Genomic DNA, 17,115 nt, shown 5'->3' with positions numbered 1-17,115 from the left:
TTAGACTCAAATTTTAATTTACCTGAAGAAAATCAACAACAGAGCAAGACACACTAACTGGATGAACAAACACACAAATCTGGAAATGGGTGATGTTTGTATGGACTCACACATCAGATGACACGACCGACGTGACAAGGACTACAAAATCTTATACACATTAGCTCTGTTCAAAAACACAGCCAATCAGTCAAACACATCTTCTCCAAAACCTGCAGTTTCTCTGCAGCGATCATTTGCTATGTTCAGTTCCTCAGATGACTAAAGATGCTTTTAAGGAAAACAAGAAAACAATAATGCTTTAAAAAAAAAAACAGGAGAGACTAAACCTACTGAAGCTCAGCCTTTCTTCAGCTGCCAAGGCTCGTGTGCACCTTTTAACTGCTATTTACTCTGAAAATGTTCATTTGGCCTCGCGCTGATATTTAGAGGGAATCCTGGAGTTCTGTAGTATCAGGAAGAAAGAAAAAAAAAGCTCTACTGTGTACAAATGGTTGGAGGCCTGTGAGTTTTGCGACAATGAACGTGTGAAAGAGTGTAAGCACCTGATAAACAACTTGCTGACAGGCTGAGAGCATAACAGAGAAAAGTTATTCCCATCTCGAAGCCTTTATAGTGGCCACCCTTTTGAAATATCACAGTTTCAAGCTGCAAATCAGGAGTTTTTGGCGAAATATAGACACAAACCGCCAGCTTTCAGCAGCGCAAACGATGATCATTGAACAGTAAAGTTGATCTATAATCACAGTACGATCATACAGACAGAATCACTTAATGAGGTTTCCTGTGTCTGCTATATCGTTTCCCAGTTTATACACGTATACAGCTGCTTTTATCTCAATCAAACAGTTATAATATAGAAGTATAACAAACTTTATGTCTGCGGTGATATCACAGGTGTGTCTCTGTAAAACTTAAACCAAATAATTATAACCAAAGGTAGTACTGCAGGACTGCAATTAATGACGATTTTCATTGCTGAATAATCTGTGGATTAGCTTTTGCATTGATTAATTAGTTGGTTGATGTATAACAAGTCAAAAAATGATGAAAAAGTATAACAAGTGTTTCCCAAAACTGAAGAAAAGTTATTCTAAAATTCTGCAGGTTATGATAAAATAAAAAGATTTATTTTTTTAAAGTTTCAGGCAAATTAAAGACAGTCAAATACAGGGCAAACACCCAAATTTTATCATGTTTTGTCCAGTATGGCAAATACAAATGTTAGTAGACTATAATTAACACAATAGACAGATATGTTTTATGCACAAAATGAAGAAATCATCCCTTTTTTTAATTATCCTACACGCTACTATCTTTAAAATCAAGTCATTCTGATGCATTAATAACATTTCTGTCACACTTTAGGCTCTACAGTCACTTCATGGCAAGTGTAAAACTGCATTATATGAGCTGAATTTGACCTTTAAAGCTATTTTGAAGAGCAGAAATAACTGGAATGTTTAGAATGTGTGGCACAGAGCAGGTAAAATAATGAGATGATAATGTCTTTATGACTGCTTGGCCCAAATAAAAGCATTTCAGCAAACTAATAAATCCCAGTCTGAATAAATCTGGCTAAAAGGAGAGCTTGTGGCTAATTAAACAGTCACAGCCAAGCCTGTTGCAGTACAGTAGCATCACATTTCCACAACAGGAAGTCGGGAGCCAATCAGCTGCTGCTCTACTTTACCGGGAGCCAATCAGCTGCGAGCGGCTCTAATTAAGGACAATTAGTTCCCGGTGTGTTTTCCACATGAAAGCAACAATATGAAGGTTGTAATTAGCCAACAAGCTCCTGACACACGCAAACAAACTGCTCTAATGAGTCAACAACACTTCCCGACATTTTTTTTAAAAATACGAGGCAAAATTGTTCACGACTAACATTTATTATCATTAAATACATATTAGAAAATAAACAAAAATTGCATTAAATGTGGCGTCAGTGACGCAGTTTTCGTTTCTTCAGCGCTATCACTCGGTGATAATTAAAGAAACCCAACTAAAAAACAACAAATTTACATATTACGAAAGCAAAACACCGTATTTCCGCTAAAATGCAAAATGACACAAGTGTACGAACCCATACGTTTACAATAATAATTCTACTGGTGGAAAAAAAGATGCAAATGGTGTAATAAGTACCTGAGCTGGACGGCAGATAAATATCATCCACTCACACCTGCAGCTCCACTGATGCAGCTTCTTCTTCTTCAGGTGAAACTACAAACCTCACTGACGGAGCTCTGCTGCCACGCTGTGGTCAAACTGCGGTACTGCACCCACAGGAGGCCAACAACTGAACCGTGGGACTATTTAAGAATCACTGAATTTTTAATGCGTTAAATAAGTAAGCTCATTTAAAATTAAGTTCACCAACATATTTTGTTTATTATACACTGAAGCAGTGTTTAAAAAAGAAACAGAGGAGGCCATATGGATTTTAACGAAGAGCACTTCGCCACCAACTGTGGACGTGTTTTGTTTTTTTCCCAAACAGCACTTAAGACTTTGGTTAAAGCCTGCTATCTGCCAATCGGGAACGCTCCCAAAACAGTGTTGATTAACAATTTTTACAGCAACTCCCCGTTTACAGTTGACTGAAAAAAAGTGGCTCCCCCATCGTTACAGACTTTAATTTAATTTAGGAATCTCTTGATTGTTTTTAAAGCTGCCCTTTACAGTCAATGTCTCTGTTTGAAAAGGCTTTTAAAATCCACCTGTACAGAAAAGCATGCGTATAATAGCTTATGACTTTTTCAGTGTTTTATCATTGTCTCTTTTTTTTTTAAAGTTATTTTTTTTGGCCTTTTTGCCTTTATTTGATAGGACAGTTGAGAGAGAGACAGTAAAGTGGGGGATGGACCTGCAGCAAAGGTTCATGAGCTGGATTCAAACCCCTGGCCGCTGCATCGGGTACTATAGCTCCTGTACATGGGACACCAGCTCAACCAGGTGAGCTATAGCAGCGGCCCGTCATTGGCTTTTTAAATATTTTAGTCATTACTCATGTTGTACAGTCCTCTTGTAATGTTTTATTTTGAAAGGTGCTGTCATTTTTTTTATTATTACCACGACTGCTGCTACCACTACTAGTATTACTACTATTGGTATCATCATTATTATTATTTTCTTTTTCTAAACTCAATAGATTATCTATTTTTGCCTTTTATTTGGCGTATACTTCATCCTATCCCATCATGCACTGGGTGAACTGCATGTGTTGTGCTCTTTCACAGACATGTAGAACTACCTAAAAAACAAATAAATCACCTCAATTCTATTACATAACCCCAGAAAGGGTTTCCCATGTATTATTGAGCAGCTACAACAGGTCTGCTGATGCATATAGAATATGTCTCACTGCTCGGAGGGAGGAATGTGGAGCGACTGCTGAGACACCAGATCACCGAGATTAGATGGCATCTGGACGGCAGGTAAATAAGATCATTTGTTAGTTCAAACCTTTATCTGGACTTAAGGGTGGTATAAATGATTCCAAATGCATGAATTAAAACCGAGTCAAGAATCAGCAGACGAGTGTTTCTGACTGACTGAATGAATGAATGAATGAACAGCAGAAGACAGCAGACGGTGGAAACTCACGCTGAAACAAAATACTGTATCCACACAAAAGCAGCACTGTGAAACCGATACACTTTCCCGAGGCCTGAATGCGACGGCAACACTAGAAGGGCACTCGGAGCGCTCAGTCCTCCGCCAAGGTCAACGCCTTATCTCGCAGTTTTAAAGAACGTGACCTCGATCTGCACCAAAACTTAATGGATTCTCCCTCCGGCTGGGCTCCACCTCTCTGCCGAGTGTCGCGGCATCCGGCTGGGTCGGTTTAGCGTGAGATAAACAGGAATGAAACCATATATCTGTCTTGGCAGGGGAGACCAGAGAGAAAAATGAGCCCCTTTTCTAAATGTAAATACATCTAAAGCCGCAGAGTTTCATTAACTTGTCATCATCAGCCATGTAGAAGTTGATAAATTCTTCTTGAAACTCTGTCATAACAAGATTTTAACTCCACTAAGCGACTGTCTGTGGCTCTGAAATGCTCTAAAAAGTCAAGAGACGGCGATAAAAAGATATAAAAGCACATCCAGCTTGAACCTTCTGCAGGAAACTGAAGGTGAACTGCAGTCGTAAAGGCAAAACTCCAACATCAAAGGAGCTGCAGGAGGGTTTCGCCAAAGCAGGAGTCGTGATGCACTTGTTTGCCTCTGCATAGAAGAGCCATCAGAAGTAAAAGCTGCCTGCAATCTAATCAGAGAGGTCAACGTTTTGAATATAGAAAGTAACAAGTGCTGTGGACAGGTGAAGCTGCAGCAGCAAACCCTGCATGCAAATGCCCTGCAGTCGGCGATAAAGGGGATTTGCTCCCCAAAGATCCTCAAAATCCACCGTGAGCTACTTGAAGAAACACCAGCTGAAGCTCTCTGAGTCGCCCTGCAGGCCCCAGAGCTGCACATCACCACAGATCTGTGTAGTGTAGATCCCAAACACGCTGAGTGTGCAGGTGGTCTATAAATACCCCCAGAAGCTGAAGTGATCTGCAAGGATCATGAGTCAGAGATGGATAGAGTGACTCTCAGCTGGTATCACAAAGCGTTAGCGTGCCGTGATGTCTGCCAGACGGGTGTTACTAAGCACTGAGTAAAGCTACATATGCTACATAACTGTTTAATGTTCTTTTATATCTTGTAAGTTCATGAAATAAGTAGTGAATTAGTGTAGTAGTAGTAGTAGTGGCACTTAAGACAGCATTTTAACTTTATCTGATATTTTTGTTCAGTCATCCGTTCACGAAAAGATTTTCTAGAAATGCTCCAACAACAGAATCAGTCACAGCACCACTGTTCATTGATTAGGAACCATAAATGAGATGCACAGAAAGAAAGAAAAAAAAACGCTCTTCAGCTGGCGGCCTAATGATGGTTAATTTAAACGTGATCTTTTATCTAAAATTCTCTTTGATCGTCTCAAACCTGGAACTCTTTGGGGAGTTCACAGCAGAGGAAGGAAGCTGGACGAGTTCACCGGGATGATTCTGTATCTGTATGCAAAGCTGTCGTAAATGACAACTGATTTAATGAAAGAGAATCCTAAATGATCCTGCTTCTACAAAGCAGAGCTGAGGTCAGAGGTCAGCGGTCAGTCAAACAGACAACTGGAAGTATGAGTTAATATATCGTATTTTTAATGCACATTTTTGACTCTTTGTTCTCTCAGGTCCTAAATATGGGTTTTTATTGAAAGAAAAAAAAACTGATATGGCTTAAAATACAGTAATCATAAAATAATAATAATTAGAATCACTGCTGTTGCAAATCACTGACATAAAACAAATTGTGATTATCAAGAAAATCCTTTCACGATTAATTATATGAGGAAAAAAAAACAAATTTTGTGATGTTTTTCCAGAAAAACAACAGATGTCTGGGAAATAATTAGCATTTAGAGTCTTAAAATCCTGACAAGGGACAAATGTCTGGTAGCTAAGATCAGGGCAGGTGTTTGTTATATATATATAAATAAATAAATAAATAAATACATAAATACATACATACATACATACATACATACATACATACATACATACTCAGTGAAAGTAAATAACAATAATAACATAGAACATTTTTATGGCAGTTTTTTATATTATTCAAATTTTTTTTGTCTTTAAGTTCCTGAGTTTGAGGTTTGTTTTTTTTTTTTTAACATCTGACACTCCAGGGGGAAAAAAAAGAAAATATATCAGAATCAATGACGTTGCTAATCGCTGACACATCTCACACTGTGAGAGCCACATTTAGTATTTGGAAAATATTTATTTAAATTTATTTTTAGTAATTTTAATTAATTTTATGTTATTTTATTTTATTTATTTTATTTATTTTATTTATTTTTTTATTTTATTTTATTTTATTTTCAACAGTGGTTCTACGCGAACACACTGGCATTTAAAGGGTTAAACTGCTGAAACTGATTGAATATTGGTTCATTATGATCAGGACTGATGTTGCCTTAAAAATCTAACTATGTGAAAGTGAAAAACAACAATATCTGACGTTTTTGCACTCAGAGAAGTTGAATATAATATTAACATATAAATACGTCGACAAGAACATTATTGAACTTGTTTAAATTGACCATCTAATGACAGCTTTGGCTCCACTCGTGTTGTTGACTCCTAACCTCTGACCTCCTGCAGTGATTACCTTTTGTAAAACACTTTTTATTTAAACATCACACATCAGTCTTTGCAGCAAATGTCAAGTTCCTTCGTCTATTTTTAGGAATCAAACTGCATAACCCCAAAGTTCAGGACACATTGTGGTGCTGAAGGAATGTCAGACGGGACACTTGAGAGTAATTTTGGTTTTGGCACCAAAGTGTCTTTACACTGATTCAACTCCAGATCTGACTCCAGCACAGAGAGCAAAGAATCAGATCATATTCAGGCGACATCCTCATTTTACTCGCTCACTTATTCCCAGAGTCCTAACAGCTGATAGAACACCAGAGGTTTGTCTTTAGTAAACTCCTGCCATGTTTTGTCCTGAACAGCTTCACAGAAAACTGGTGAGAATAAAAGTCGTGCTGTGATTTTTAAGGAAAACAACAAGTAAGTGGTTTCACAACGACGGGAACATGTTGTGTTTTGCATGTGAGGAGTCACGGCAGCACATGTCGGTCCGATCTGAGGCCTGACTCACGTTTTAACCAAACAGCTGAAGCCTGTAAACCACATGACGTGTGAACAGTGTATAGAAAAGCTGTTTAATAAGCTCCAGGCAAGTACGAGGTGTTCTCACTGCTACTGACTGACTGAGGACTTAATCAGGAAAGTCTAATAAACCACCAATACAGTCAGAGATAGAACAGAACAGCTGCCTTCTGATGGGCTTCGGTGTTTGTTCTCTGCTGTAATCCAGGTTGAATCAGTGGGATCAGCAAAAATAAAGACGTGATGTCACTGTCAAACAAACATTAACAAGCCGTCGCCGTCATGAGGCAGAAAGCCCGACCAAAGTCCTCAGAGGCAGGTTTAAAATCATCAAAATCACATTATTTCACAACAGCTCGTGATCAGTTCATGGCAGAATAGAATAGAAAAATACTTTATTTATCCCAGACCTGGGAAATTAATGTGAGCAAGCAGCAGCAAGAAAAAACACCAATCACAACAGAAAAGGGATAAAGTTAAATACTATTTAAAAAATGAAAAATTAAAATGAAGTGAAATTAAAATAAAGAATCAGACGCTGCTTTAGAAAAAAATACACAAAAAAAAGTAAAAAAAATCTGCCAGCAAATGTGCCAAAAAAGAAGAATCTGTAACATTTTTTAAAATGTAATAATTACTGAAAAATAACTGCAAATATCTGCTAAATAATTCATTATTCACTGTTTTAGCTGGTTTCTAACAGCCAACATGTAAATGGATGTTTTTTTAATTTTTAGTTAATTTTAATTATTGATATTACACATTTTTCTTCTTTCAAATTTGGTAATATCTGTAAAATCCATCCATCCATCATCTATACACCGTTTAACCCTCACTAGGGTCATGGGGGGCTGGAGTCTATCCCAGCTGACTGCTGACCCTGGACAGGTCACCAGTCTATCACAGGGCTACACTTAGAGACAGACAACCAAGAACACTCACATTCACACCTACGGACAATTTAGAATCACCAATTAACCTCAACATGTTTTTGGACTGTGGGAGGAAGCTGGAGAACCCAGAGGGAACCCACGCTGAAGAACATGGAGACTCCACGCAGAAAGATCCTCAGCAGGACGCGAACCAGCGACCTTCCTGCTGCGAGGCAACGGTGCTAACCACCGAGCCACCTTGCAGCTCTATCTGTAAAATGATTTTTTTAAATATTGCTCTTTTAAATACAGTAAACAAAATATTGTATTTCATGATCAATTTTGTATTTTTTTAATTCATTGATTTTTAATTGAATTATTTTTATTTATTTATTTATTTTTACAGTTAAAATTTAAATTAATACTTTTATTCTGTAAAAAAATAAAAGTGAAAAAATTTTACAGTGATTAAGAAACAGACTTTTTCTTTCAAACGATGGTAAACAATAAAATAATTACAATTATATAATAGCATATAATCCTAATCTCTCTTTTTGATTTCAATAAAGCAAATAAATTGTTTAATTTTATGATCAAACAGTGTAAAGGAATGAATTACCATTTGTAGAAATATTTTAAAGGTTTTTTCTGTATTTTCATGGTTAACATGTAAATGAATCCTTCTACTAGTTATTATCTGTAATTCACCAAAACAGGGAAAATCTGTAGAGTAACAGTAAATTTAATGGAACCAAACCGGGTTGAGTATCAGAGTTGTGTTAATCAATGCAGCGTATTTTATATCATTAGTTGGAACGTTTAAACTTTATCAATCAATTCAGTTGTGTTTTACCAATTAAAGCACTTCATCACTCGTGCATGAACCAGTTTGGTAAAAGCTTAAAGACATGTAATACTCCTGCACTCCAGTTTCAATGAATTAGAACTTTTTATAAAACTCCTATTAAGAATTTCCAATTAAGAAGGAATCAAACTGTTCATACAACTATCCCACAAACACAAAACAACATTTCTCTGGTGAGGAGAGAAGCCTTTGACCAGAGTTCCACTAACTCCACTAACAGGCCTTTAAAAGTCCCGACTGTAAACCAGGAATGTGAACTTTGCCTTTTGTTAAATCCAAGAAAACACAGGAGATCACGGGGATCAGATATGAGCGGGTTTCCCTTCAAAGCGGCACATTTAATCAGCAAGTTGTTGCCAGAAATGAAAACTTGATGCCTGAATCACAGTCACGTTGCTGTAATCATATGAGGGCGTTATTGTAGTAGAACTATTCGTAAATGTGTCTGAAGAGTTGTGTGTCTGTAGTGAGACTTATCAATGTGTAAAAAGATCTGTCAATGCGTTTGGCTACAAGTGCTGGAAATACAGACAAATCACCAGTTACAAGTCAAGCAAGCCTCACCATTGGCTGTCTTTTGCTTCACTTCTGCTGTGAGAGATTCATGTGTGTAACTCCAGGGTTTGTTTGCCCTGAGCTCAGGCTCACAGGCGGTGCTATCCCCCAGAGTCTTTGCGGGAACACGACACTGTCTGGTATGTGAACAAGGTACATTTGCTGAGTTTGTTGGTCGCTGAGCAAAAGCTGTCATGATGGCTTGCAGGAGGTATAACTACTGAGCAGCAGAATGGACGAGCCTGTGAGCCTTAGCTCAGGGCAAAGAAACCTGCACTTACAGATACAAATCTCTCAGGGCAGAAGTGAAGCAAAGACAGCCAATGGTGAGGCCTGCTTGACTTGTAACTGGTTATTTGTGTGTATTTCCAGCACTTGTAGCCAAATACTGAGACTTTTCATCTTTTAATACCTTTGTACACATTTACAGATCTCACCACAGACACCCCCACACAATCACAACTTGTTCTGCAACAACATTTGTACCACAAGATTGAACGTGGAGGCTCTAAATCAGCTGCAGGCATCTTATTGCAAACTTTTAGAGGTAAACCTGTTTTATTTTGGTAATATTCCTTTAAAAACACAGTTCATTTGAAAGATTAAAAAGTCGGAATGTGTCAAGACATCTGTAGAGACAACTGTCACTACAGGACACTGAATTTTGGAGGTATTTATACATTTAATGGGATTAAGTTTTCTCCAGATGTTAGCGTCTGACCAGGACTGATTGATGTGTAATGAGTGAAAAACAAGCCACAGTATCTGATGTTTTAAAATCACAACGCTGTGAAACTGTCTGACAGAACCACATCAGCTCCTCAAGCAAAATCCTGAATGAAATTATAGCTGGAAAGCCAAAATGGAATGTATCTGTCTTCATGCCAAGTGCACTCTGTGACCTTCTTTCTTTCTCTATAAATCTTTTCTGTGTCTTCCTCGCAAACAAACACAAACAGGCCCCAAAAAAACACCACAAACTTTGTCAACAGCCTTCAGAAGCGCTTCTCGGTTCTGCTGCTGCCTTCCTGCGTCAGACGTTGGAGTTAAAGGTTGTAGCCCACTGACCTTTGTGTGCTGAACAGCTTTAAAAAAAAAAAAAGAAACAGCACATCTGGTTCATATATTAACTTCTTGGAGATCAAAGTTCTGTTTTGTCGCGCAAAGTCTGCCGTGTTGTGACACACAGACACACATTCATATCTCATCCGGCGGCTTCAGCTTCGAATCGCTGATCAAGGAGCAAACAGTCGCTCAGGACGCCTGCCAGCTTTTATGCAACAACAGGGAGTTCACCTGAGCTGGATGTGATTGAATCTGAAACAGGAGATAATATAATCTGTCAGAGTGGACGTGAGTTCACTTTAACGGCACACGCTTCAAAGTTTTTATGTAAGTTTTTATCAGAGCAGCTCCTTCCTTTCCTTGTGAGGAAACAAACTGGAGCTTCCTCTATCACCCTGAACTCAGTTCCTGGAATATCTGACCTTAACTCGTGCAGTTCATTAATAAAACTTTAAAAATAGATTTTATTTCCAGACACCAAAATGCAATCATGCAATTAAAAAAAGCTTAAAACCACATCAGGTACTTCCTCACTGCTGATATGTGATGATGTTTTAAAAACCAAAACAGAAAGACGGCAGGTTATGGAGTCTGGATTCATCTGGTCCAGTGTGACGGATTTAATGGCTTCTAGAACAATGTTGTTGTTTTGCTGTTTGTTTGTTTGTTTGTTTTTAAGTCTGTAAAAAAAAAAAATTAAAAATCTGCAAAAAATTTGGCAGCAAAGGTGCAAGAAAAATATGTTAAAACTGATGAATGATTGTTTAAAAAAATGGAAATAAATCTAATAAATGTCTGTAAATAATTGTGTTTTTATTTATTTTATTCTATTTTAATACAGTAAAACTATTAAATTAATATTGCAAAAGAACGAATCATCCTTTGTAACAATAAATAAATAAATAAATAAAATAAGAATTTTTTTTTAAATACAGATTTTTAAAAGGACATTATTCAGTTTTTGGTTTGTTTTTTTGTTTGTTTGTTTGTTTACAGCCAATGTGTAATATTTTTTGTGATTTTACAAATATTACCTGTTATTTAGCAAAAGAGGGGAAATTCACTGTAAAATAAGAGTTTAAACAAATTATTTTCCATTTTTCAGTCTTTAATAAACACATTTTTTCCTTTCAAATAACTGTAAATTTGTTATATCTGTAAAATAATAACATATCTTGCAGATTTAAATACAGAAACATGGTGAGATTTTATCTTCAAATGATGCCAGATATCGTCTGGAATTAAACAAAACGAGCACAATCTGAAAAATAACCACAAATTGCTCTAAAAATGTGTAAAAACTCTAAAAACTAACCCTGACCAACACGTTCTTTTCTTTCTTTATTTAATGTTTATCAAGGTGAGATGATTCCTTCATCCTTATGCGTCTTATTTCATGTATTCTGTCTGTTTTCTATCATCACAATAACATTTAAATTATCATCTATGTGCCTAAATTTAACAAATAAAATAAAAAAACAGCAACATTTGTACCTTTTTTCTGCTGGTCTTTAATAAACATAGTTCATAAAACATCATCAATACCACCTGAGACGAAGCATTTTATTTGCAGCTGTCACATGACGTTAATAACACACAATAATAATAATAATGCTGTAAATAATCCAGCGCCAGCATCTAACTGGATCACACTCCATCATCACACAGCACAGTTATGGTCACAGACTCGCTCCTTTTTCCTACAGAGGTCTTAAGAGTGCAATCTTTTGCTGAACAAAGCTTTAAAAAGTCAAAGATGATCACGTTTTTTAATAAAAATCATCATAAAATGTCATAAAGAGCTCATTTCAAGTTAGCGAACACACAGCAGTCCTTATTTACAGATGATTTAACACAATTGAAGACACAGTTGTGAATATTTTCTTCCATTTCTGCCAAAATAAGTCTAAATCTGACACACTGGACCTTTAAACTTGTGCTCTGTTATATGGAGCAAACAGAGCTGAGCCGGTGAGGTGAACCCAGGAGAAGCTTCCAAATTACAAACATAAAGAACCAGTTATTTATGATGACGTTAACCTTCAGGTCAAGGCCTGATGCTCTGTGTGAACATACAGTCATGTGAGATGCGACACATTAGAATCCAACATCCAAAACGATCCAAAACACACCTGAAAGCAGCTTCACCACCTAGAAGCCGGTCTCAACAGAATAAATAACATGTTCGAGCAGATTCTAAACGGACCGCCGTTGCTTCTCGTTAGACGTGGACAGAGAACAACAACAAACGGAAAATGGATGTGCACTCATCCACACTGCCGTCCTTCCTCCCTTCTTCCAGCTCAGCGGTCTGCGTCCCACCTTCCTCTGAGCTGACAGCCTGCAGAAGCGACGTTGTGTAAACCGACACGTTAATGCATCTTTGCAATGATTCTATTGAAGCAAACTGGAACGAAATCACAGGGAGCAAAGATCAGGCCTCGTTCTTGTAAACTTTTCTTGAACTTTAGTCACAGCTTTGACTGAAGCGGCTCGGCCTGGTAGCTCCACTGCTATCCACGCAGGGCCAGGAAACATCCAGGACCGAGGAGATCTAAATGGTCTTCTGCAGCACCAGCTCACGCAGCAGGAACAAGGTTAGCAAAGTGAAACTGTGTGGACAAAACAAAGGCTTGTGACTGGACTAGAAAGTGGTGCCTTAAAAGGTTCGAATATCGAGCTTCTGGAAGGAACAGAAGATCACGGGTGTGAATTCACAATAAGAGCAGGGACACAGTTGTACGCTTTAAACACACATATATTGTAATAAATGTGTTATTAAGCTGACATTTCCTTGACTGCTGAAGCCACATAGATCTGAACATGCATTGAGAAGCCTTATAGAGACACACCACGTCTGCTGCTTTTTGACTTTCACCGTCATGGCAGCTGTGTCAACAAGATGCTCCATCCTCCTGCTGCGAAGACGGACGATAACACTCGCATCACTCTTGAAGAGTTCTTGTGCAAGCCGGCGCTTTACATGTTTTTGCACAGAAGCCAGGAATTTATTTAACTTCTTATCCCTTCACATGATCAAACCACCAAAGACCTGCAGTTTCATTAAGAAATTCAAGCTGTTTTTTTTTTATATCTATCCAAGAAAAACCGTCGCAGAAACACAATAATGGTGTGAAGTTCTAGACAAGAGAACTTCAGAGAGCACTGGTTTGCATAAACTGGCCTATGGGCTGCATTCCGCTCAACCTTAATCGCTCTGAAAAAAACACCAAAGCCCAGCCACTACCCACTTAACAAGTCCCTTTTTATGCAAAACGCTCACTTTGGATTCCCACGTCTGCGTTAGAAATTATTTTTCCACAACTTTTGCTCTCATTATATCCAGCCGTGGCCCACGAGGCTCAACCAAACACCGACAGCACAACAGAAAACAAAAGGTGGGCAAAATAATCTTCACCCTTCGGAGGTTAATTTGAATCCAAATTGGTGCAGCGCTGCAGGTCTAATGGCACCGCTGGAACCACTTCTGCTCTGTTTGTACCTGCCTAATTGCAAATAGCCGGACGGCGCCTGAGCAGCATGAAGCACAAGGAGGTCCGGCATTTCCCAAAAGGTATAAATAATGCCGTTTTTTCCTGCTTCATGAGAACCAAAACAACAGGTCGGGACACCAATTAGCCGACAGCCCTGCAGGAGCAAGTCTGCGCTGATGCAAACTTTAAATTTATTCGGTTTTCAAATCATCCGTTGCCTGCTTTGGGGGGAAAGTTGCTGTTAGCATAAGCTGCTAGCACGGTGCTACAGGTAAACACACGACAGATCAGGGTTTACAGCATGACACACATGTATTCTCATTAAAAATACAACACAATGAGCAACATATCAAACCAGACAAATTACATGCAGGGATACAGATATATGCTTTTTTTTTTAAGTGCACTTCTTGATGCAAAACACATTCAGCTTTGACTTACAACACAAAGCATTGCAGGAGAGAAGATTTAAAACATGACAATACATCAGAGCAGCCTTGCTTGTGGAGCTATAAGACCTCCAGACCATCACAGCTCAACTGTCACTGCAGCACAAACAGCTGATGGTTGTAGAAAATGCAAAAAACAACTCAAGCCCTGTTGCTACATCTCTCTAGAAATCCAGAAATAAAACTTGCTCTTCGGAGATTTGGGTGTTTTCTCCTGGAAAAGGAAGCACAGAAGCTCCTCTCAGTCGTGACACAGCAATGAATGAATCTACTTTCTTGGCATTATTGCAACAACAACAGTGAAGGAGGTGAGTGTCAGTCGACCGCACAAAGCAGCTACACATTAAGAGGCTTTAAGACAACCGCTTGCTTATTAAACTGGGCGGCCGGACAGGTGCACCGCTGTTGGAGTAAAGGTTGAGGATGAACAAACAGCAAAGTGACACAACAGATGGTTCAAAGGTGAAAGAGCAGACAGAGACCAAAGCGGTGCAGAACATGAATCGGTGAGAAGAAGAAGAAGAATCATGTGTGGCTCACAAGCAAACAAGCATCTTATGCAATCTGCAAGTTTCAGCACGTAAACAAGCAATTACTCCCGTCTTCACATGAGGAAACTGCCCCTCCTGCTCGTAGAAATACCTCAGCGTGGTGAAAACCTCTAACTTTAAATGCTGCTGGTGTGAAAGGACAATCCTCCACACTGTCAATATGTCTGTATTAGAATTCCTTGGATTGCCCACGCTTTGTTTAAATTATTATTTGGCTTCTTATTTGTCTTGGAAAGTTTACTGTCTGTTCACAGTAGTATGTTTGTATTGATTAAAGTGACTCCAGAAGTCATATTTACTTTAAAACAATCACATTTATTCTACATTTATGTGGTCATACCACTAAAGTATGCAGAATTAAATTAAATATAGTGTATGAAAGGAGGCGTCTCAGCTTTATGAAGGCCTATTAAATGTTGTTTTTTCCATTTTTAACACTTAAGAAACATGCTTTTTTCCCAGCAGATATATAAAAGTAGCAAAAGTAGATTAATTTATATTATTCAAGCGCACAATACCAATGATCTGAATTTAAATTCTCTTCCAAATAAATCCAGAAAAAAAAATTTAAAGTTGGAAATTTGGAATTTCTGCTTTTTTTAAATATATTTTGATTGCAGGAGTGGAACAGATTTATTATTTATTTATTGTATTAAAAGCAGATGATATCACTGTAGCTGTGTTTGCAAATCTTTGTCAAGCAAACTTTTGAAATGTTGCAGAAATTTAAAGAAAAAGAGATGCTAATGTTAGCAGATTAATAATTATGTTTTCTAGTGCACGATAGCAGCGATATGAAATTAAATTCTCTCTTAAATAAATCCCAATTAATTTTTTAAAAATTGATTAAAAAATTGCCTTTTTTACATTTTTAATGGCAGCAAACTTTTGGGATGTTGCGTGAACTAAAATAAAAATAAAAATAAAATGGTGTAGCATTTTATTGCATTTTTATTATTGTTGTTATTTTTAAATAAATCCAAATAAATTTCAAAAAAAAATTTTTTTTTGTTATTTTTTTTCTTGCCTGATAATTATTCCTTACATCTTACATTTTGATGAAACAGGTGTAACAATGACACAAATTAAAGCTATTATTAGCTTCATACTACTTTGGATGAAATGACAACAGCCAGGTTTTTATATATTTATCCTGCAAACATAAAACAAACTTTTGTTGCAAGAAAATACAAACTGGGCTCGTTTCCAGTTTGAGGTGAACTGACTGGGCAGCGTTGTGTCATCAGAAGCTGCTGGTCACAGCTAGATTACGCGTGGCTTTAATAAACAGTGTGGAAGAAGCTGGGAACCAAAACAGTTGTTTGCCAACTGATAAAAAAAAAAAAAAAACCTGCATGATGTACTATTGAAATGCATGCTGTCTGCTCACTTGCAACACTTGCTTCTTTGAATGCTTCCTACTTGTGTGTGTGTGTTTGATCTCATGCAACAAAGCACCACATATGTGACAACTGACAGTGCAGCCAGCGGAGCACACAGGACATCCACATCCACTTTCTGTGCATAATGACACCTGCAGAGTGTACTGAGCTCAAACAAACAAGACAAATAAGTCTGTGTTGACTTTCTAAACAAGTTCCTGCAGACAGCTCGTGGCTGCACATGTCCCTGTGCAGCAACAACTGTGCAGCTATGACAGCAACTTCTAACATGTGTCCCTGCAGGAAGAAGCAGCTTCGTGTTGAGCCTCACATACAATCAATGACAGGACAGGTTCCTCATCGGTACTCACATGCTGCTGCTGCTGCTGCTGCTGCTGCTGCTCGGTCGGTCGGTCGGTCGGTGCGTCGGTGCCACTCACTGATGTCAATCCGCTGCCAAGTAACCGGACACCGAGTGTAAACAGTCGACTACTTACAGTGTTTATACGTTTGCTAACCACACACACACACACACCAACACACCGACACACACACACTCGGGAGGGAGGTGGGTTTATATGAACACACACACACGGAGAGAGTGACTTCGGGACACACACACACACTCTGCCTCCTCACACACACACTCGTGCTCGGTGCCTCATATGAAGCGAAGCAGCTCCGGAGCTAGTTGCTAACAGTCTACGGCGGCTAACGGGGCTAGCAGCTGGCACCGTCCGTCTCCGTGCGGCGGATGTAGGAGTCTGCTGCTGCGCCTTAATCTCCGTAAGCTCTCATCCCTCTCTGGGTCACATGACCGCGCCGGGACACGCCCCCCCTTGCACCTCGCCGCCGCCTCTCAGCCAATCGGAGGCGAGGGCCTGACAGCACGCGCCGAGCGGCACCATTTAAAGAGCTCGACACCAATGGCAACCGCACGGGATTACGTAATAACAGTGCAATAAGGCTCAATGCAAAATACATGAACACACACTGCTCTGTTTGGTTTGTTTGTTTTTATTTTCTAGGAGTTACAGTAAGTTTTTGTTAAAATAGGACGCTTTTAAAAAATCCTGGAACAAGCCTCCCCAGCGAGCAGAGAACATCCCCACAACTGTTTTATTACTCTGTAGTGGAGGGGCAGCT

At 38.6% G+C, this 17,115-nt stretch overlaps 1 protein-coding gene across 1 annotated transcript in view; it reads right to left on the bottom strand.

Moving 5' to 3' along the window:
- LOC103363230 (pyruvate carboxylase, mitochondrial-like) overlaps nucleotides 1–16,732 on the bottom strand; it is a 182,665-nt gene extending 165,933 nt beyond the window's left edge. The window contains exon 1 of the mRNA XM_008289893.1: nucleotides 16,341–16,732. The gene's annotated coding sequence lies outside the window, so the exon portion shown is untranslated. The remainder of the gene's footprint in view (nucleotides 1–16,340) is intronic.
- Nucleotides 16,733–17,115: the final 383 nt, after the last annotated feature.

This window comes from Stegastes partitus, unplaced genomic scaffold (genome assembly GCF_000690725.1).
Source record: "Stegastes partitus isolate 25-593 unplaced genomic scaffold, Stegastes_partitus-1.0.2 Scaffold643, whole genome shotgun sequence".
Classification (NCBI taxonomy): Eukaryota; Metazoa; Chordata; class Actinopteri; family Pomacentridae; genus Stegastes; species Stegastes partitus.
Note: the sequence above shows the minus strand (reverse complement) of the source record. Positions and strands in the feature narration are given on the sequence as shown.